Below are 23,580 nucleotides of genomic sequence, written 5' to 3' on the forward strand. Positions count from 1 at the left end.
TTCACTTCCTATAGTACTGTATGTCATACGAATGCATGATTTTATCACTGTGTGACTCCGCGTTCAGTGTTATGTCATTTACAAAACTTATTCGAGTTGCATCCTGTAACTGACCTTGTATAAAAAAATAATAGTAATAATAACATGGAATCCATCTAGAATAAGACACATAGGGCAGTTCAGTGGCATTAGTGTGAAAGGCAACAGCATTAACAGAGGTAGAATGTGTCAATGCAGAATGTTGCCTACATATTATAATATTGAAGCTCTCACTCTCACATGAGAGAGTTAAAGTTCAGAAATACATGCCAGACTAGCCTTTTTTAGTTGTTTTTTTAATTCCTGCATTTCAGAAACAAAGCTTTCTTCCTTCTTTGTTTTTACAAAATAGCTGTAGTCAGCGAAAGAAATCCTGCCAATGTATTACAAACGCATCATGTAAGAGGGTGGGAGCTATAGGAACACAGACTGCTGGATGTGTGCTGGGCTGCAGCATCATTCCTACATTAGGGAGTCTGCTTCTAATCATACTAAGGCAGGGATATTGTCTGTCCCCAGTTCACCCCATTCTGTCACTAAATAGTTTCAGAACTCACTATTCCCCAGTGACTCCACTGCCTCCTTTACTGACTGAACCATGGTGTGTCCCAAAGTCACCCCCATTCCATCCCATTCTCACTCTCGTTCACTCAGAACAACTCCTTCAAAATCTAGTGGAAACGCTTTTCTAGCAGCTGACTAGAATAATCATTTCCTGTGATCACTGGTGGGATAAAGCTGTGGGCTGTGCTCATCCTGTTCCCTCCCAGGCACCTCCACCCCACCATGAGAGGCCTCAAACTCCAAAGGTGAAATCTGACTGAGAATGGGTACCTTCAGCATAAGATCACTTAATACCTGTGGCTTCTAACAGATCACTATATTATATATGAAGATGCACTGTAGCACTTCATAAAAGTGTTATCCATACAAATGTATCTGAATAACAATATTAAATGTGTATTTAGCTTATATAAATTCCTGCAAATATTAGCTAGACTCTGCATGCTGTACCTCACATCAGGAAAACTAGGGTTTTTTTGACGTCTGGTGTTCCAACACACAGCTGCAACTTTACAAAGTAACTTCTTAATCCCTGGTATCCCTCAATGCCAAAGAACGTTTAAGACCTTCCGGCACCTGTGGCAAGCAGAGGATTTAAACTGGGAATTAAAGACCAAGCTCAGGCCAGAGGATTTTAATAAGGAACAGAAACACTGAAACCAAGTCCATCACCCTTTCAAACATATGTGTCTGTCAGGTGTTTCCCCATTGCTTCTATTTTTGCTTGCTGTGCAGTATATACAGTACACAGCTTCAAATGCACAGTATGGATTTTTTTAAAGAAAACTTTGTGGCAAAGAGGAATTAGACATTGATAACAATAAATGATGTGAAAATGCTCATTAAGGCCAAAAAATCTGGATTTTGTATCAACCAAAGTCGATCTCCTAAAATTTGCCATAACTTGAGAAGTACATGTGTCATTCCAAAGCCTGGTGACTGAATGCGTTCCATCCAACCACCTGCTTCCAGTATTAGACCTGCTACTGATGTTTTTTACAGACGCCATGTTAGTGCAGGTTACTGTACCAAGCGAATTAAGTTTACCTAAATCTTTTTCCTACCATACAGGCTCTATGGATTTAACAAGTCACAGGCTTGCTGAGGGTTTTTCTTGAGATGTTTATGTTTCCATAGAAAGATCCTATTTGTAACAGGATACGTTACCTTGCCAACTACTGTATGACTTCAATGATAATCTTCTATTTATTCACATCCGTTTTTTAAACCCATGTAATTTAACTTTCATCTCTATTTTGTGTCAGTTCTGTAACTTCTGTGTGGCGACGCAGTGGAAAACTTAGAAAGAGATTAAAATAATAATACTTAAAAAGACACAGCGGAAAAACAAGATTTAACAGGAGCCGTTGCTGAAATCTCCCGGGAGTTCCTCCACTGTTGTGCTCTGTGTGTTTAATTTTTTTTAATTTCATACAGCTACTCAATAAACCTTTGTTAACAACAGATAGTGAACAGGAGAATCAGCAAAAACTGTTACTGCTGCATTCTCAAGATTTTCTACATTTTATAAGAAAAAGGGTAAGCTCTATAGAGCATAATGTTTATGGTTTTTTAGGGAAAATTAATTTTGTACTTTGCAGTTGCTTAGAACAGATTCTGGGTTTTGAGGACTAAGTACTAAGGCCCTGTGCCCATTCTTGGCTTAGTTCTGAATTACATTTATTTTTGTGGTCGTTTCTTTATGCTTGCTTCTTTCTTTATATAGTTATGACAAGCAGATTTATGAGGACACATTTGAAGGCAAGGTATTTAAGAATTACCACCGATCCATCCATTTCCTAACCGCTTTATCCGATTCAGTGTCACGGAGGAGCCAGAGCCTATCCCGGCAAGGGATACGGGCACAATTACCCCTCTCCTGAGATAAATCAATGGTGGCTCAGTGAGTGGGCTAGGTGGTGTGGAACCTAACTATTTTGATCCCTATGGGAATGAACACTATGAGTTGGCACCACATGTGATGCAGAAAATAGACAATTGTAATAGTTTCAATGTAAAATCTTTGTATTTCTCATGATCACATCACTTTCAATAAATGCTTAATCAGCTCAGAGGCAGGAAGACCCGGAGCCTATCCCAGGAAAGCACTGGGAGCAAAGCAGAATATACCCTGAATGGGACGCCAGTCCATCACAGAGCATGTACAGACACAAACCTTTGTACTGTATTTGAACATCAACATTAAAAAAAAACCCAAGAAATTTAATGAATAAGTGAACCATACACAGCAATGAACACAGGCTAACCTATTATAAATTCTGGTATTTTATCTTTGGTTTATATTCTTTATTTAAATCCAAGCACTGTAGCACCAGGATTTCCCTGGATAACAGCCTCATTTGATCCATGAATTAACCAGCCAATGAATTCCAAAAAATCTGACTACAGAGAGGCAGACATCTACCTCCCAGGACCTAAAGCTTTTATTTATGTAAAGCCTTATCATGCCACTGCAACTCAAAACACTTTGCAGACAAGCATTTAAACAAAAAACTGACTGATATAAAAAGATATAGAATTTGAGATAACTGGATGGAAGGCGATAGCAAAAAAGTTAAATCAATTTAAACATGACAAAACAAAAACATATTTAAAAGTATTTCAGGATTGGGAAAGTTTTAATATATTGCAAGAACACTCAGAAATAATGTTTCCGCTGATATATTTCAGTACAACAACCTGCTTTTTTAATACATCCTGGCAGCATAAATGAGTTGTGAGGTCCAAAAGCAGTAAGTGAAGGATTGAACAAGGCACTGACATCACTTAGCTGATTCTCTCACAACCTGCTCGGCAGCCTCAGACGGTGGTGCTCATCCGTGAGAACAAGCTTGCTAAAAATACAGCAGAGAAGGCCGGGGAGCTGACATGTATTACATAAAGGATTTTATATATATAGCACCAGCACCACCAATCCTCCCTGTCTCCACTCGATTAGCACTGAAGTTTCAAAACGCAATGTTCACCATGGCAACAAATTAGAAAGCCCCTCACATTTCATCAAAGGGAACAGAAACAACTACCTAGATATATTTCTCTCCAAGAACAGGATTTTTTTGCATTCACTGTAAACATAAAAAATAAGGAGTTTTGCCCTTGTAACAAGAAAACATTGGAGTGCCACAAACTACCAGTGCGTACTAATTTCCTCCTAACTAATGCCTGCAGTATTCAAGACTACATCAGATAATACAGAACCAACAAAAGTCAAATGTACCTATTTCTCAGAATGCCAGTGAGAGCAAGGGAGTGCTGTCTTTATATGGATTCTGGCACAGACACCACAGTCAGACTCCAGAGGATGTGCTGGCCACCCTACCAAAGCTCTGTTACTCTTTCTTAGGAAAGAAAGGCCATGCTACAGTGGGCCATCATGTAGTCATGTCGCCAACACTGTGCTGCCAGGGAGCTTCAAACATTGCCTAGGAGAGGGTACTACTGAGACATGAAGGGAGTAATTCAGCTTACAGTAAGAAGGCCACAGCTTTTAACATTCACAATACTGCCAGACGTCACACAACCTGCCATAGACACAAGTAACTCCTAATACAGATGACGGCACAGCGTGCCAGGAAATGTTGCAACATTTTAGAAATGCTATCAGCCACATCACAGCTGTAGAGCCTGTGTCAAACACTACAAAAAGTGAACAAAGGGTGAATGACCTCTCCAGGTACTGCCTGTACTACACTAAAAAATGGACAAAAAACAAAAAACATTGATATCGGTACAAATGATACTGGTACAAAAAATTGTAGCTGTCAGAGATTGGAGCCTTAAAAGCCAAAGTTTAGGAACCATACTACAAATGACTTCCCTTCCTGAACTATTTCTCACTTATATCTTGAATCAGCTGCTTACCTTCAGGATGATGAACCTTGATAGCTATGTTCTGGTGCTTTTTCAGCTCCGCAGCATGCAGCACAATTGTTCAGTGATGACTGTGATTCAACGGGAATGTGTTCAATCTTGTTCAATGTGCTCCGTCACAAACATCCAGACATGTGGCATAGACTGTTGCTTTCATTTAGTAGAATTAGCCCATCGACAGCTCACAATTCTAAATTGCTAAAATCAGTCACAACAGGAGGAGAGACACAAAAAGCCTCTGATATCATTCAAAATATAAGAATACCACGCTCCCTGTGGTCCACTCACTTACATTAAACTCCCTCACACCACACGTCAATTCCTGTATGTCACTGTTCAGCTGAAAATGCAGAGGAAGCTATGACAACATTTTCACATGCTCAGGAAGTCTGAGAGTCTTCATTAGAAATCAGCACAGTCTGGAGAAAATGGACATCATGACCACAAGGGAATGACTGCAACAGCAAAGCTATGAACTGGAACTTTGCACAATGCCTACTTTACCATCACTGCTGCATTTAGGAACACACCACACAATTCAACTGCTGGGTCCTTTCTGAAATCACTTCTACTGCACAACCAAAGCACTTACATTCTCCAGTAATTATTTCATTAGCACTCAAACACTCCAGCTAATTCCCAATGCAACCTACCACACAGACATACAATTACAGTACTCATTTCAGTAACTGGAAGAACACTTGGACAATGCAGTACAACTAACTAGTCGTTAGTTTTAAAATCAATCACATAAATGAGGCAAATTATTAAAAAATGGAAAGCAAAGTTTTCTTTCCCACTTTTGCCAAAGCTGTTTGCTTTGTCAAAGGGAGGCAGTGATGTTCCAGTGAACACTGAACTTTTTAGAACTTTTACTTCTCTATTTTGTACTTTCTTAAACCAGTAATGGCACAGAAAGACCGAAATCCACATTTTGTAGTGGCTGCAGTTAAAAAGTAATTAAAAATCATTTGGCATTTCTGGGCTTTACCTTGAAACAAGCAGCTTTATCAAAAAGAGGAACATAGCCTACGCACATAGAACAAGCCCACAATGTTTTTGTCAAAAATGTATTCCAGCTGTGATCATAACTCCACAGAAACAAGCCAGGGTGACCTTAAGGGAACTCTCACTGCTGGCACCGCCATGTAATTTGGGAAAGATGGATTGTCCTGCCAGGCTCTGAGCAAAACAAAACAGAATGATTTCACGAGCCTCCACCTCCGAGACAATCTGTATGCTTCGACAGTTCTGAAGGATGTTACACAAATCAAGGCTGAAGTAAATATGTACGATGTACCAGCTTTTTTATAGAATTATCATCAGAGAGACATTACTGACATTACTGTACCTTCTTAAATCAGTACACTACACTATCTGCCAAGTAATGTTCTGCATCTCAGAATAAGAGACAATTGCAATGACACGCTACATATCATACTATATTTTCACACCACTGAGAATGTGAGCAACTACATGCATTGTCTCATTACTCTAACTTCCCCTTCTGCAAATATTAAAAGCAGCTTCTTGGGAACTTTACTAAACTTACAGGTCTCACCACTTGCTGAAAAATTAAGTTATAAAATTCCTATTTCTTTGGATTTATTATTTTTCTAAGAGCCATAGATGTTATATAGATATTTATTATATCATTAATGCCCTTGTAATTTTACAGAGTATTCTTGGTTTATTCGTTAACTCTGCCATTTGGGTGAAATTAAACAGTCACTTGGTTGAAGGCAGTCCTGACAGGCACTTGCGTTCATGCAGTTCTTGCTGGCTGGGCTGCAGCAGTTTGACATAGTGAGTTATTGATTGAACCCATCGTTAAGAGAGACCCACGAGGTTTCCTGGAGTCAAGAACTCGGAGAAGAGCTGTCTGTCCTGACCTCTTAAACAGGAAAAGAAAAGGAATTTCCGCCTGGAAACAGAAACACGTGCTGCCTTTAGACTTGAAGCCAGTAAAATCAGAGCTGCTCCAGCTGCATGAGCCCCAGGAGTAATGGTGGAGTCTGGTCAGAGAATCACTCTGCTTTCCACCCTGGAAATGAAGACCACTGACACTGTGCAGAGATACAACTGGTGGGTGTACAGCAGAAAGGACAGGGTGAATAATACGCAAAAGCTGGAGTTAAAATAAGTACACGAGAGCATATGCGCGCACACCTGCTTCTTCTTACTTACACATCAGCATTCAATCCCTTCCCCCCCAATGAAAACAGCACAGATGCACAAGATTTTGTGGAAAAGGGAAAAATACTCAAGAATAGTCTTTATAATCTCTGAACACAAAAATAGTTCAGTGTTAAATGATGGTCATGTTCCTGTTGCTGAACCAAACTGTTTCTTTGTCCTGTTCCTGTCTGTTACAGCAAACTCATTGTATCCATGTGTACAGTCTGTCGCAGTAGTGGACGAATCGTATATGTGTGCATGTACGCAAGAACACAAACAAGGGCTTTTTTGGGGGTGTGTGTGCATGCTCGAGAGGGAGCTGCAGGTGCACGGAACGTCCCTTCGTGACTCTGCAGAACACCTCTGCCTGGCTAACCTGAGTGATTTGCAATTATTAATAAATACATTTTTATCACTTCCAATTTTGTACAGTTCAGGATTTCTATGTAATTAAATCTAATACCCCGTCATATGAATTATGTTGCAAGGACACTATAAAAGCACCTGCTGGTTATTTTCAAAGTGAGACCCGAAGGATGTTCCTCTTTCCCAAGGTGAATTTTGTTTAATATTTCAAGGTTCCCTGAACAAGAAGCTCCAGACTATATAACTCTCCAAACAATGTGCAGGCATGGCTTGTTTCTGTTCACAACACACTTGCTTTTCAGTTTCTTAGTCAGGCTCCTGTGCGTTCGCCATGATGAATCTCCCCATCACTGGTTTTGCAGATGCAGTTGCTCGGCTGTGATGGTCTTACTGCAGCCGTGGCCTTTCTTCCTCCCAGTACCACTGAAATGATCTCCGGTTATTTCAGATGCTTAATCCCATCAAAACTAAAAGCATTGTTATTTGCTAATCAAAAAGCCGGTTATGCAGCAAACAAATCCTGGAATTTTTATACTTTGTAATAAAATTCTAATTCTATTAAACCAATGTGCTAAACACATACACATTTACACTGGAATAGTGTACATGGGAGACACAGTGTTCTCAAAAAGACTAACTCAAAGCCTGCCGCAGGGTCTGATCAACAGGCAAAGAATATGTATGTATGAATTGGTAGACAACAAGTCCATGAATTAACTTAATATGAACTTTCATCCATCCATTTTCTAACCCCTTTACATCACAGGGACACAGAGGAGCCAGAGCCTGTTACAGGAAGCAACATGAACTACATGTGCAAGGCATGAACTACAGCCATTTCATGAACTTTTTAAAACCAAAGTTTATCTGAAACAATCACCGTGATTTAAAATAAATGAGTTGATTCTTTGATTCTTCTTGGAAACCTCAAATGTTTTTCTAAACTTTTACCCAAAGAATCTAAACAATCAACAGCTAAAACGTGCCCCTCAAAACTCAGAAACTTGCTTTTTGGAGCTTAGAAAGCATCTGCACCACAGTTGCACTGTATCACAGAGGCCAAGTTATCATGAAGGCAGATAATCTCTTCAACATCTGCTGCTGAAGCTTCCGCAGCCACCAGGGTTACAAGTGCCACTGTACTAAAGCGTATTTTAAACCGTGCCAGACATTAGTCCTTCTGCTACTTAACTGCTGGTCACAGGCACAAGCTGCTGCCTAAGTGCAAGAACAACTGTACACTGGCAAAACAATTTAATCTCTCCTAAAGCATAAAAACCTAAACCTTTCTGCAGTTTGAATATGCTGCTGCTGCAAATTCTCTCACTGTAATGACATATTGGCCAATAGCAATGGAGCTGTTAGCAGTGGACATATTACTTGGATCCTTCCAAGGTATTTTTTATTATCCACTGTCTGCACAGAACACACTAATCTGCCCTTCGGTCTATCAGTACCCGTGTGCTATAAGCAGTCTAAATATGATCCAGAGCCCCAAACATCCTGACTGAAGCCGCTCATTCTGACCAAGCTAATGGACTAATTTACTTGTCTCCCACAAGAATGTAAAGAGAATTATAATGGACTAAAATCTGAACTCAGTCAGGACCTATCTCCTTTAAACAAAGTCAATTAGACAGCAAACACAAAATAGATGTAACTTCGCCTGGTCTATTTCTCTGACTATTCCAGGTTCCTGAATGGTTAGCAGTAAACAGTTTTTAACATAACATAAGTTTAACATACTCTGTTATAGTGAAGAACATTTATTTCTCCCTCATTCTACACTACTTCAGCCATGCAACACACATTCTATTTATGTTTACTGATATATACACAAAAAAATTAGAACAGAAGAAAGATTAAAAAAAAAAATTCTACACCTTGCAGTTTTTACCAGCCTCTGCACCTTCATGTATCTGCCTCCCTTGCTCTCTCTAGGTGGACAACATCCAAGAGATTAGTATGAACTGCAGAACCTATAATACAGTATGTTCTCCTAACCTGTGACTCATCTTTGGCAAGCCTCTATTAATTAGCCAGGTGCTGTTGATGAATATTAAACAGCACTTTTCCCTGCCTGAGCAGACAGGCTGAGGTTCCCTGCTGGCCTGTCAGGCTGAGACAGCCAACGGCCCAGCAGAGTCTGCTAGCACTGTGCCAGCAACCCAGCACACATACCCAGCTTTTCCCAGCACCATAACCCCCTACCACTATAACTCCAATTAACACAATGCACTCTAAATCCCAGGGAAAAGATGGTGGGATATTTAACTAAATTTGTTTTTTACTTGTTTAATCATCATATGCAGTATGTGTGCATGGCACAAATGCCCCCCAGAAGAAGACAGCAATGGGTCGAACTACTATTGTTTACGCAATGAGTCACTCCTGTTTTCTCTTTAGGTCAAATTAAATTGACACTTACTGCCATCCCAACAAAAGCATGCATGATCAACCAATAAGAAAAATGGGCAACTGCTGCCAGTGAACACTGGTAACTTAACTGATTCTTCCACAAACTGTATGTAACACCCATACCTGCTCTGTAGCAGACTCATCTATGTGCACACAGTAAAGGGTTCTGCACATAGTTAGCGTCATTCAGCTGAGGAGCTGTGATAGTTTTTGCTTTTGTTTGAATTATGTATAATTCAATGAATGTAACCTGGAGACAGATAATCCTATGGGCAGGGCTAGACACCATTATTTCAGCCTCCTTCTTGGTGTACTTCTCATATAACTGCCCTCAAGATTAATTATCCTCACCTTTGAAAAATCAAATCAGACTTCTGACTTCTCTGTTTGCACACTGTAGAAAAATGTATCAAAGTACCAAAAAAAAACAAAAGAAGTAAAATGTTCTCTCTCACTGCCAAACATCAGTGACTAATTTGGTCGTTAGGGAGTATATCAGAGAAAACACCCTTTCCCCTCTCTCCTTCTGCATGTTCTCATTAAGGAGGAGGAAACTGCTGGACACAGACATATGCAGTGACGTAATAACCCATCTCACATTTACAACAGAATATGAATCAGACGATGAAACGCGGTTTCTACTGCCTGTTTCGCCATGGTTTGCACCAAGATGCCTGACTTTGACTGTGTTGTAAAAATATGTCCACACACTGGTGATTTCGTTCTGGGCTTTAAGACACAATTTCCCACATCCTAGTATTTGATAAAAATTTAAATCAACAGGAAGGCCAGTTAAAAAATTATTTCATGAAATAATATATATATTATACTGCCATGCGATAAGCACCACTCAAATTGACGCTGAATCAAACACTATGCCAATATGGGCTAACCATTCAAAATTTCTCACACAAAATGTTTAATACCCACAGGTATCATTTAAAACATTTTAAAATGTGCTAATTGTAAGATCAAATTCGCTACTGCTTAGTTTCAATTTATATACTTTCTTTCAATAATAATATTGTGCCACTAATGTTCTGAATATATTACTGCATTTGTACCAGATTTGTTTGGTGACTGGCCTGCATAGAAAAGGGGAGTTTATTTTACATAATGTGTGGCAGATAATTAAAAGCAAACACGATAAAACAGTATTTCTGTAATTAATTTATGTTGGTTCCACTGTATGATTAATACAATGTTATTCATTTAGAAGCCATCTATAATAACATTTAAAAAAAATCTTATACTAATTTCAGATGGTACATGTGTAATTATGTAACCTGTAACACCCATAGTTTTAAAAATATTTACCCTATGATATGTTATATTTAATGCTTTGCACAGAGTAAATATGTCAGATAGAGCTGATTTAAAAACACACTGAATTAAGTCAGATTGTTGTTTGTGTCTGTTTTGTACATCAAACTGAAAATAAAGCCTTGTTGAAAAAGCATTGGGACACATCTGGCAATTAACACATTTTAATAGGTTTGTGTCTGTTCTAAGCGATACCAGTTGGTGCCAAAAATTATATTGGAGTCAAATGTAAATCTGGAAACAACAATATTGAGAACATGTTTTAGAGGGTAAGATTTGACCAAACCTCCATTACTTCCAAATGAAAAGGTGTCAGAGACGACGGGTTAATTGGTAGTAATAAGAACTACCGTCACATCTTTAGTTTCTATTGTTGAGCTGGTACAGGGGCATCATAGCAGGCTGAGGAGAACAGGCAGAGGATGCAAGAACCACTCTGGGGAGCCCAGCCCAGTCCAGTCACCAGGAAACCGCATCTCTGGAGCCTCTTCTGCACCTGGTTGATTTTACAATGCCTCCCAGAAAACCTGCCTAAAGAGAGCTTATTCTTTTAAGGCCTCTGAAATCCCCATGCAGACAGGTGCTTTCCATCTATATTTTCTGCTTTCCACTTCTAAGCCACTGTGTTTTGAACACATCCCTTTTTCCCAGGGCTGAAGTTGTTCTGCTTTTGCTTTCACCTAATCTTCCCATCTCTCTCTGCATTACAGGAAGGAAGAATTCAAGGTGAAAAAGCAAAATAATATTTTTGACTAGATTTAATTTCTTAAATGCTGTTTAAAATGTGTTAGATCTACCCCACAACAAACAGGATATGTTAATTAAATTTTTCTGAAATACTTTAGACTACTGTTTAATGAATCTAATTATCCCTGTGCCTGTAGAAGCATGTTTTAGCCAGAGTGTGAAAATTATCCTGTCTTCCAAGGGATTCTTGCTCAATCTTGGCCTAGGTACCCGGTAGACTGCATACTGGATTATTACAAAGGAAGATTAAAGACAGAATTATCCAGAGAAAAACGAGCAGCAACTGGAGAGACAATAAAAATGAAATAAAACGTAAAGCAAATTTAAACACTAAGTATAATAAAGAAAAGTACCATTCGTATAAATTAGGATAAATATAAATTAGATTCAGACCAAGAGGTAAAATTCATAAATTAAGTTACTGTTTGAAGCTTGACGATCACTTTGTATGTTGCAAACTGTGTCCAAGTGGAAAGCCATTTTTAAAACTTATGCCATCTTCATTCACTGGCAGTGTGATGAAAGTTAAAGGTAACTGCAAATTTTGCTTCCATAAACTCCAGTGGCACTCTGCTTATAGAGTTAATTGGGATTTTGGTCTTCAATCTATGCTAGAGCAAGACTTCAGAGCTCTAGCTCATCATCAGTGGAGTGCAGGAGCTGAAAGAGCCAAGTCAGCTTAAGCCTAGATCATTACATCATTGCCTCATGGAATCACAGCCTGCCTCCAGACAGCGTTGGGAAGAGGCAAAACAAATCCCAAATCCCTATCGCAAACAAGTACTGTGTTAACATCAGTACTGCATAAGAGAAGTGCCATTCCCGTATCTTCATTTATAAACAAGCTGTTACAGTTGTAATGTACTGTAAGTTTACTAAATGGATGTATAAACTACTTTAATTTTTAGATGCACAGTATTAAGTGAAGCCCAGAACCCCACAAGCCATAATGGCTCTCCCTGTTTGTATTGTGGTTGGCAGAGTTCCCCGACATCAAGACCCCCTTTGGTATTTATGAGCCTCACAAAAAAAAATGCAAGTCATACAGAAAAACACAAAAAACATGTTATACAAAGCCTTTGTGGGTTTCAATATTTATTCAGGCATCAACGACAATATCCTGTAAAACTCTTATTTGATTTCTGTCTGGAATTTGAGGCAGGTCTAAATTTACTAAAACCCAAACAGGAGGGAAAAGGGGCAGTATAAGCAGGAGGTCTGATTTTGACACTTTCTGATTTTGAAGTTACAAAACTACGTACTGCACAAACTACAGACGTATAACTTGATATGTTTCATGCCTGTAAAATGCATAATGTGCATAATATGAAAAACCAAAAAGTCATGTTCTGTATAGTATAAAAGTACTATATTAATTTTAATACAACTATTCCAGTTTCCACATCAGGGCAGAGAGATTAAAGCACCATTCTTATTCTTTAGTACACAGAGCCAAAGAAATGAAACACAAGAGAAGCCAGTGTTGTTAACAGGCTTGCTCACTCTGCTGATTTTCAGTCTCCACATGTGCACATTCTGGGATTGGGTGTGGACTCGTGGATAACCTTTGAAGAACATCCATACAGCTCAATACAGCACAAGCCTCACTGGGGTCAGGACTTCTCTGCTGCGGTCTTGCATGACGGAGTGCCTGTAACCTTGGGGTTAAAGAATGCGTACCAAGACACATGGTGACAGAGTGTGTATTTGGTGTCTTGTATTAGTAACAGGGGAAATGCCTGACTTCTGTTCTTTTCACTGGAGGCAGTGATTGTAGTAGGAGTAAAGCCATTTCACAGCACTGGTGAATGCAAAACTGCACATATTCAGACATTTTAATTTCCTCTAACACAAAGAAGGATTTATTTGAGAATGGCTGTGCCTTCCTTTGGGTTTGCAAGGCCATTCCTGAGAACGGCCTTTTTGCATTGGTCTTTCTCGAGAAGTCCAGGATTCCAGCAGTATCTAAGTATTGATCGCTGCATCAGGAGAACATTTCTCCTCATTCTTAAGAAAAGCACCACAGGAGCTGTGTATGAAGTGAGAGGTTACAGGCTACAAGGATTCATCATTGCAGCCATGTTCTTATGTGCATTATGTCATCACATCCCATTTTATTGAGCGCCCTCTTTGGTTGATCCCCCAGAAAACCTCAACAAGCAAATTTAGTCATTTAAGTATTCATGCTTTTTTTAAAATGCAAGTATTGAAAGGATTTAGTTTTGGACAACTTGACTAATAATGAAGCAATAGGAACTGACCGTTCAGGGAAAAAAGTCTAAGATGTTACACTTTCTATTTTCAAACTTTCATATGAAACCATGTCTTCATAAAGTGAAATAGAATTTAGGGAAAGAGAGGAAACTGTCTTTCTAGTGTCCATGTTTGTTCAGAACACTGCAAAGACCCCATGTCTAACCTGTCTTTTGTGCCTCTGTCTCATCACAGGAATTTTTGTTTTGGTCCAAATAATGAAAGAGTACACACCATTGAAATACTCCTGCCGTCTGCTGTCTGCATCACAGAAACACTTAACCTCTGCCAGAAAGACAGTTAAAGATTTGTCTTCATCTGAAGACTCATCGAAGTTCAGCACTCTCAGAGCTCTGTATACCGGGTTCTGCATTCAATACAAACTTGTGCCCAGGGTGAACATTAGCAATTTCTCTTCAAATAAAATACAGTGTCCTTATTTTTTGCTTCAAATGACTTTTCTACAAACCAATGCACATACCATGAGTGGATTATAGAAACTGAATATTAAATTACTTTACTGGGATAGTGCTGAGAAGTCACTGAGTTTTACAAGTCTACTACATCACATAACCTAAATGTAGGATTCAGCACATCATAGACTGAATCTTAATATTAAGTCAATATTCCTAAATCATAGAATTCATGATGCTTCACACAACAACTGAGTCACAATAGTGACAATTTAGTATCTTACCTAAAACAAACAACCTGACTTCATATCCGCTACGATTCTTAAAACACTTATCTGCCAGGTCGTCTCATAGGCAGCTCTCTTAAACTAGGACTCCGTTTACCGCAAATGACATAGTAAAACCTCCTATCCAATAGTGAAAACGAAAAATAAAAGGTCTGGAACCAAACAGCTATCTGCTGCTGATGATAACTTCAAAGAGTTCAATAAAATGAAAACTACAGTGTGCTGTAGGCAATAGGGCAACAGACGTCCTGTGTCTAGGAGCGCTGAGGCATTGAGTCACCCCGGCGCAGAGTGCCCTGTTATTGGAAACGGCTTTACCGAAATCCCCCGCCACAGTCACTAGCCTCCCTCGTCTACAGCCTGGACCTTAATTAGGCTCTGTGAGTCGAGACCTGATGCTAGCCTTGACATTACTCGAAATAACTCCTGAACTGACTGCCAAATCTCCCCCCCCGCTCGCCCATAGGAAGGAACGAGCAAACTCCGGCACAGTGCCGCTCGGCTGATTCTAAATCACGACCGTCGGACGGCGGAAAATAATTACAAACGAAGCTAAAGACGCAGCTCCAGTCGGAGGAGCCCCGACGTGCCCGGCCGTGCTGGGCAGGCAGCTCCGCCGCGCTCCGCGGCCATCTGCTCGCGCTGCTTGCGCGGCTCGAGCGCCTGCCCCGGCATATGGCGAGCGCCTCCCAGCCCCGTCACAAATAGCCCTACGGAAATGATCTCCCTCCTAACACGCTGAACTATTTTGAAAGCCGAGACAATAATTACTGCCTGTGGATTTACACTGCTAGGGCCGATTACTCCGGTGTCAACTTCAGCGAAAGCCACCCAGCGACGCGGTCCAAACCAGCTCACGGGCAAACCAGCTATGCCGTCCGTTAGCGATCCCAGCTGTCACGTGTGGACATATTAAAATACAGTATTTACGATTCAGCTACAGTAACGAGTCATTAACTTCTCCGACCTCGTGTTCATAGGCGAAAGACTTCACACACAGCATTTTGTCTACCTAGAAAATAATGGTACATTTAAAAAAAAAACTCTGTAAACTGAAAAAAATACCGTACTCTCTTCACTAAGAATAGCAGGATGAAACCGATTCCTTTTAATTCCTTTTAACCGATTTAATTCTGTTCTTCAGCTCGAAGCCGGTGTCTGCTGTGGGCAGAGATGTGGTAGACAGCTGAATCCCCAAACGCGTCCCATTCATTTCAGGAGGGGATTTAAACTAAGGCTACATTTCAGATTAAGGAATAAAAAATACCTCTCTCTTTCTTTTTTCTCCCCAGTTCCCTAGCCTGATTGCGTGACGGCGTACCGGAATGGCAATACTGACAAGCGGACACAGACCGACACTGACAGCTCAACACGCTACATCAACACAGCGGCTACACACAGGAGACGGGCTTTCTCGTTACGAGAGGGAAAAAAAAAAACCGGTTATCGTCTACTTACATCACCGGAAAAAACAAGGTCTCGTATCCTCTTAGGTAGGGAGAGAGGTTTGACTCCACTGATGTTTCATTATCGGGTTTTTTCCCATACATTTACTGAATTGTTTATTTTCAGTTCGATGCCGCCTAATTAATTCCAGCTCATCTTAAAGGCGAACCGACTCCTCTGTTCGCCATCTTGGTTGTGATGGCAATCCGAGGCGCGCGGCCTCTTGTGACGGGCTCCGCGTGTGGCGGGAGTCCGCGCGCGGTCCTAGAGGCAGCGTGTTGAAGTGCTTCCGTGCTTCGACGTGTTTTAATCGTCGTGTCGTACAGCGAGTATTGGAGCAACCTTCCGAGTGTCTGAGAACTTCAAATAAGTCCCAGCGTCTTTCCTCAACTCCGTCCAAACCCAAATTACTTCGCAGTGGCGACGTCCCATACGAAAACAAAGGTGAATGGGAACGTCTCTACAGACACCTGTATAGGTCGTGTATAGCTTAGTTACTTAAGGTTTTGTAACGGCGGGTTACAGTTCCTTAAAGCGCCGAAAACGAGGAGCGTATTCGATAGTAGAGCAATAAACCTCTGAAAATCACCATGCCCATTTGCTGTCGAGCAAGACTACATTCGTAAAAAAAAGTACATTTTTTCTAGACATCATTCTCTTTTATCGAGTTGCAAAAGGGTATTTTAAATAATTCCAGATTCATTTTTTCGACAAAAATAAAACACTTGCTACAGTATAAACTGTATAAGGAGAACAAAAAGGGGAGCCCGACCCAGAAATAAATATAGCTGAATAAATGTAGTCTGATAGGCAGGACACCACAGCTGGTCCCCCAAAACCGCGCACCTCCATCCAGGGCAGGTCTGTCACCTGGTCTCTAAATGAGGTATTATGAATCTCAAAAGTAACGAACTGGGAACACGACGCCGTTGTTGAGTAGAAAAAAAGGTGGATAAACACTCCTAAACTTACAGATGTGTTTGTTCAGTGAGGGATTGTGAAGACCCTGCAAGGTGTATGAACTGGGCTTTATTATTATTATATAGGTGGACGAGCAGTTTTCCCAAACTCGGTAGTGATGTTCTCGGCTTATTCCTTACTGCTAAAACCATCCCAGGGTGGAAAGGAAATGGAAAACGGCATCACAGTCGTTATTCCTATTCTCCCCGTCGTGTTTTAAGATGGAAACGCCATCTCCTCGTGTGATCACCGTTAACACTTGGTCTCTTTCCATGCCTGGTCAGAGGCTGGAGTCGAGGAGGAAGGCGGCCGTGCAGCCCGTGGCACCCCTCAGCCCCCGGGGGAGCGGCGCGCGGCGCGGATTCTCCACAGCCACCCGGTCCAGCGCCAGGACTTGACTGGCACATGGACTGGCAAAGCATCCTGCAAACCGCTGAGCCTAGCACACTCCTCTGGGGGGGGGGAGTGACATACAGGTAGCAAGTCGCTGCCCATCAATATTAGGACGACACAGAATATTTATGGCAACAGCATGATCGTAGTTTTCGTGTTCTTTATTTTCAGTTTGATGTTTTGATGAAGTGAAATATAATTCTTCCTGATCTCTCCACATACGACCTGTTGTGGTGTCTCTCCCTCAGACACACAGCCCGGCGCTAGCCGTGCACAGACTCCAGACACCAACAGTGTGCGAGACTGGCTGGAAATTGCAATCAGGTTTGAGCTATACTTATAAAAAAAAACCCTGAATGAACAGTTTTTGCAAAAATAAAAGTTATTTTGGCAGCATATAATGACTGTTTTATAATTAAGACCATTTGCCGAATTGCTCTGAGGCGCTGAGCTCAACTGCTTGCAACGTCATCACATCCCACCGCTAAAGAAAAACACATCTGTTAACTTTTATGCACGCACTAAAGGACGTAAAGATTTATGACTTATGACCATAATGGCATTCCACATTTCTTTGCATGGTCAACCATAAAAGTCACATTTGGAGCGCTAAGTCGACCACGTAATTGCTGCCAGTTTAAAAGTGGAAAAAATATACGGTTTCTCACACAGGACGTTCATGGACGTTCATTCGGAATATCCCCGGACTCTGCTTCGTGAGTTTGTCAGAGGTCTTGGCGGATGTCTGAAGGGCGTGAGAGGCACCATCAACACTGCCCAGTCACCCTGGTTGAGGTGCAGAACTCTGGGCCTCGCGGACCTTTCTGTTAACATCTGCTTTTCAAAGCAGACTTCTAGCAAAGTGCAAACCATATGTGTCCCGTATTTCACAATGCCTAAAGGAATAGGAGAGGTACCGAGATCTGAGACCGATTTAAGAGCCGAATTAACATGCAGATCCTCCATAGATTCCGGAGAGAGAAAGACAGGACTTGACGATGTCAAGACGATGGTATCACTGTATGGAGGAAACTACCTTCCTATTTCACTAAGGAGGTTTCCTGAAATCAAGAGCTTTCGGCTTGACGTCTCAGCTCTGCACTTCCTGGCTCTCGTGCGTCAGGCGAGCCAAGCGATCACGACAGGGCGAGGGAATACTATACTCTGTGAAAGAGTTATTTTCCACGCAGCTGTTGGGAAGGGTATCCTTCTCCTTCGGGCTACTACATGTGCTTACGACAGTCACTGTGAAACCCGGCTGACCTGGGATGTTAGCTTCTTCATCAAACAGTAAACTGTGCAAACAATTGTTCAAGCCTGCAGTAATAGGTATATACCAAAGCTTTTGAATTTTCTTATAAATTTAAAATAGAAGATCAATCACCTTAGCCTCACGGTCCTGCTGTGAACCCAGTGCTGCACGAGAATACACTTCTATTTTTTGATACACAAGTCTCCAGCTGGAGGTTCTCAGTGGCAGAGAGGTTATGACTTGGAGCACAGGGCAGCAATTTCCAGCTCTCTGGCAGAGACAGTACCACCCTGTCCCAAAACGCAAGTCACAAATTGATCCCTGACTGTCTCTTAAATGATAAAGAACCCCTGTGTGGAGTCCCGCTGCTCTCTTCATGTTCGTGTGGGTTTCCTTCCACAGTCCAAGACATACTGGAGCCTTAACTGAATTTTGGCAAAAGTGTCCCTGGTGTGTGCTTGTTGTACCAGTTCTGTGCCCTGCGATAGACTGGCTGTACCCTGCCTTGTGCCTGTTGCTTGCCGAGATAGGCTCCGTGACTCCAAACTGGAATAAGCAATTAGGAAATGGATGGATCAAGGTTTTGTGGAGGAAATTTCCTCCAATTTGACAGCAATAGAAGAAAAAAGTATGTGCATTACCAGAGTACCGTGCCTTCCATTTGTTGTAGTAGAGTAATTATTTTCTACAGAAAATATATTTTCTAATATTTTAGAAAAATAATATTTAGAAAATAATTTAGAAAAATAATATTTAGAAAATAATTTCCCCCTCAAGGCCCATCATTTTCACACTTTTAATATCTTCTGTAGCAGGTGGGATCATGGCTTCCAACATACTTTAGGAAATAACTTTTCCGAAATCCGTTATTTTCCAAAGTCACAAGGCGAAATTTTCACACTAGCGGATGCGGCCTGTTTTTAGAGTCACTGAGAGGCACCACTGAGCTCTCTCCCCCTCGCTCTCCGAAGAGCAAAATATCCAAGTCCTTCACTCCCATAGATCTTCCTATCAGCATACACTGCAAAACACTCCCGCTCAGAATATTTTGTCTGCTCTCTTCAAGTCTGTGAAGAAAAAGAACTGCTATTTTTTCCTGGGTTTGTACAGAGGTGTCTTGGAAAAAGAGCTGTAAAATTGATTTAATTTACAACGATAGCACCATGCTTTAGATTACATTTTATTCATGGTGGGTTACTGGGTTTATGTACAAGATGGTGTGGACATTTTATGCAATAGGTACCTGGGGTGGAGTGGTGGCTCTGTGGCTAAGGATCTGTGCCTGTGGCTGGAAGGTTGCTGGTTCAAATCCTGGCAGAGAAATCCTACCCCATTGGGGCCCCTGAGCAAGGCCCTTAACCCCAACTGCTCCAGGGGTGCTGTACACGCTGACCCTGTGCTCTCAGCCCAGGCTTCTCTCTGTGTGTCTGTGTCTCATGGAGAGCAATCCTAATGCAAGGAACTGTATATGGCTAATAAAGTAATCTTAATCTCTTATCTACCTTGTGTTGTTACATGTTAAAATAAGTTATATCACCATTAAAATAGCAAGTAAAAAATTAATTAGAAAATAGAGGATTTTTAAGCACTAACAACAGATGAGGAATATACAGATCATTAATCAAAAAATACTTTGCATCTCATGCAGCACTGAGAAATAAAAACTTCCATAGATTATTTCAATAGTTTTTAACTGCATCAGACAACTGAACCCACAACCCTGCTTTCTACAGTCATTTTTTGTGATTAGCCCCAGTACTTGATATACCAGGCTGTGTTTTTAAGACACTGTAACATTTTCTATTCACGTACAATGACAACCGCAAGGACACATTTCCCACCCTTACAAATAGCTGACCTTATGTGTTGATCAAGTGTCACAACTTGGAAAGAAAGCGGCAAGTCTGCCACCTAGTGGACACGGACAATGTTGACAAAAGCAGCGCTCTTCTCAGTGTGAAGAAGCTGTAGAAAAGCGAAGAGTTCAGTGTGGCGCATCAGACAAGGTAGCACTCTCTATTCTTGAGTGAGATTATTGAGTTATAGCTCCCCAGGTCAGAAGTACAAAGTTGGGTGATGAAATATTTCTACATACAAAAAACAACATGGACAAAAAAAAGTAAATACAGACTTTAATATGGAGATCACTGAAGCATATATGCAATTTGTTCATCCACAGCTTAAAAGTTTATTTTTTTATTTGCAGTTTCCCCTCTGTAACCCCAGGGGGATAGCGAACTGAGACCCAAACCTGCCCTGACCTGCTCACACTGAATACTAATGTGCAGAATCTGCCCACTGTATCCAGACTCCTTCAAACAAAACAGAGATCTACACCATTGGTGGTACTGAGCCAGTCCCCAGTTACATGCTTTCTGTGACCCCAACCCAGCTCACAAGGTCGTAATGATGTCTGCGCTGCAGTCTACCAGCTCGCTGTGTTCATCTCCGCAGGCCGACACTCTATAAGTTCAAAACACGGTATCTCACATACAACACACGCTACGTTCAAATCACGCGGAATCGTGATAGGGACGGTTTCTGGCAGCGGTGAGTGAAATCATGCCTTGCCAGCTGTAAGGTTTCCTCAGCTCAACCTGAGTAAGACGACAACCAACGGCAACCCTGAGGTGCTGGGAGCCGCTGTTTCTGTATGGCAAGCTGCACACCCTCTGCCGCACTGGGGAGGTGACCGGCAAGAGAAGGCCGTTTGGCCCATCGGGTTCCTGGGCTCAAAGCCTTTCCAGTGCCAGCCGGCGGCCGGGTCGAGTGCCCGCAGGTCCTGCGCCTCTGCTGGGAGCCCACGCGAGGCCGACGCTGCTGACCTGCGCCTCCGGCCAGCGGGGCAGGAGTGCTTGGAGACGGCCTGGCTCTTGGCGGTACAGTCCTTCGCAGGTGCAGGAGAGGCAGACGGGTGGGCGGGCAGGCAGTCAGTGTTGCCCTCTCAGTCAGTGTGGCACCGTGAGTGCCTGTCGCCTCTGCCCTCCAAACTCTTTTGTGGCTCCTGGCAGCTGGAGCCCACCTGTGGTGCGGGCCGGGCTGGGCCGGGCCTTCTGATATGACCGGTTCTGAGTCCCCATTTCCCACTGCTGCTTGGCTTCCATCTTACCCGCCCTTTGACCTTTGACCCAAACTGGCCAGGTGGGGTGGTACAGCAGGAGAAGATGAACCTACAAGGAGAGACAAGGGCCTGTTTCATCAGCAGCTCACTGCCGCTTTCTCCCAGACATGACACAGCCCTCACACGTCACATTGCAGTGAGCCCCCCGGCCACACAGGTGGAGAGGTATTTATGACACGAGAGCGTCTAGGGTCTGGTGCACGGCCCTGAGCATCAAACCGTGACAGGAGCTCATGCAGAAGTCTGGTATTCACCCAGAGTTGAGAAGGTTAGTCTTAAAAAGGTAACCCATTCCAAAGGCAAGTCAATTCTGCTTTTTAAAATTAACAAGATAGCGGCAGAGAAAAACTTTAAGATGTTGTCAGAGTCATCTATGAAGTGTGTGTACAGTTACTCTGCGAGGCAATACATTCTTTCTTTAAAGCAATCCTCCTTCCTTTAACTTCTTAATTGAAAAAGTTATCCCTTTCTGAAGTGCCTTATACAGTGCCTGAAACTGTCTCACTGACGTCTGGGACACTTCCTTTACGTTTAGGGTATCCTTACGTTGTAAGGCTCTGTATTCATTAATACAATCCTGTAAATTCTTCATAAATATTTATCATGATATGGTTATGTAGTCAGTTTTAGTACAACTTTTCATTCGATTTCATTTGTGTCAGATTTTTTTTTTTCACCGCTGGGTTGCGACCGGCGAACTTGAGAACTGACACGGACACAAAATCAGAATATTTTAGGGTCCAATGCTCTTGGAGCAAAAAATGCCGGATGGACGCCGCGTCTTGATGAGTTTGCATTCCGTTACAGCAGTAACCCTCCGAACAGTACAGGGCAGTGTCACAGAAACCGCTGTGGCTACCTGGAGAATTGTAACACACTGGGGTTATGCGCTGGGCACTTCAGGAACAACATTATAGTTAAGACTTTTCTAATGAAGTTTGAGGTTTCCGTGCCAATCTTACTACTGCCTCCTGCTGGATTCATACTTTTTATTGTAAACAGGCCTGCCGTTCCTTCTTGCCTTAATACAAACTGGGTCATCTTTACAGGCTCCTTGTAGAACTGCGTTCACAACAGTCGGAGGTCTGTAAGCGTATTAACCTGGTAGACAGTACAACGAGGACAGAAGACAGCGTGAGGGAGTGCAATAAAAACGGAAAAGACACAAGTTTTACAATCTAAAAGGGAGGATACATGCGCATTCCGCTGTTGCATACAATGCAACACCAGGACCGGCGCTACTCACTGCTGACTGACTTTCTGCAGCTCGTTTTCTGCATCTCAGCGAACCGCCGCGCTGAAGCTAGACCCACCGGAACCCTCCGCTCGAACCCCGCCATCTTCGCACGGTGGGGCTCCCGTTTTTCCTGTCTGATTGGTGCAAAATGGAGTATAGAACCTGCCCCCCCCCCGAGTCACAGCTACATTGCCTTTACTGCCATCTGTTGACACGATATTGAATTTCCGCTCGTCTAGTAGTAAAAATATTCAATTTAAACGTTTTTATTTAACAATTTCGCGTATCCTCGATGTATAAACGAGGACAGCATGCCAGCTATTTTACTGTGCTGTTATTTAAAGAATTAGGAAAAAAAAGTCAGGTTCCACCGAGATTTGAACTCGGATCGCTGGATTCAGAGTCCAGAGTGCTAACCATTACACCATGGAACCTCCTATGCACAACGCCCCTTGCATGAGCCTAAGACAATCTGAGCAATGACACCGTCGTTAATTCGTCATCAAATTAATGTTTTATCTGCAACATCTAGCAATGCACACACCAACGAGATTTACAAAGCACTCAGTAAATACCACTAAACGTTTATAAAGTTGAATCGTTTCAGTACGTATTCGTACGGGGGTATTAGACGTACATGATGCGGACTTGACAATTTCAGAGAGCTGAATTCACTACGTTTCTTCCCTGGC

At 41.9% G+C, this 23,580-nt stretch overlaps 1 protein-coding gene, 1 long non-coding RNA gene and 1 other non-coding gene across 7 annotated transcripts in view; all 3 read right to left on the reverse strand.

The window, feature by feature from the left end:
* The window catches only part of dennd4a (DENN domain containing 4A), a 54,005-nt gene extending 37,883 nt beyond the window's left edge, over positions 1–16,122 (reverse strand). For 4 of the 5 annotated variants that reach the window (XM_088921914.1, XM_088921912.1, XM_088921913.1 and 1 more), the window contains exon 1: positions 15,938–16,122. The gene's annotated coding sequence lies outside the window, so the exon portion shown is untranslated. Of the gene's footprint in view, positions 1–4,485; positions 4,598–15,937 lie in introns of those variants that run through there. The other variant, XM_088921911.1, reaches the window with a different exon arrangement.
* A 4,523-nt stretch (positions 16,123–20,645) lies between these two features.
* LOC148831322 (uncharacterized) lies at positions 20,646–23,020 on the reverse strand. The gene is made up of 2 exons (XR_016091326.1): positions 22,898–23,020; positions 20,646–21,700 (listed from the first exon to the last, which is right to left on the reverse strand). It is a non-coding gene; the product is annotated as an uncharacterized LOC148831322 (long non-coding RNA).
* Positions 23,021–23,250: 230 nt separating this feature from the next.
* Positions 23,251–23,322, reverse strand: trnaq-cug (transfer RNA glutamine (anticodon CUG)). The gene has a single exon. It is a non-coding gene; the product is annotated as a tRNA-Gln (tRNA).
* Positions 23,323–23,580: the final 258 nt, after the last annotated feature.

This window comes from Atractosteus spatula, chromosome 7, assembly GCF_055471065.1.
Source record: "Atractosteus spatula isolate fAtrSpa1 chromosome 7, fAtrSpa1.hap1, whole genome shotgun sequence".
Lineage (NCBI taxonomy): Eukaryota > Metazoa > Chordata > Actinopteri > Semionotiformes > Lepisosteidae > Atractosteus > Atractosteus spatula.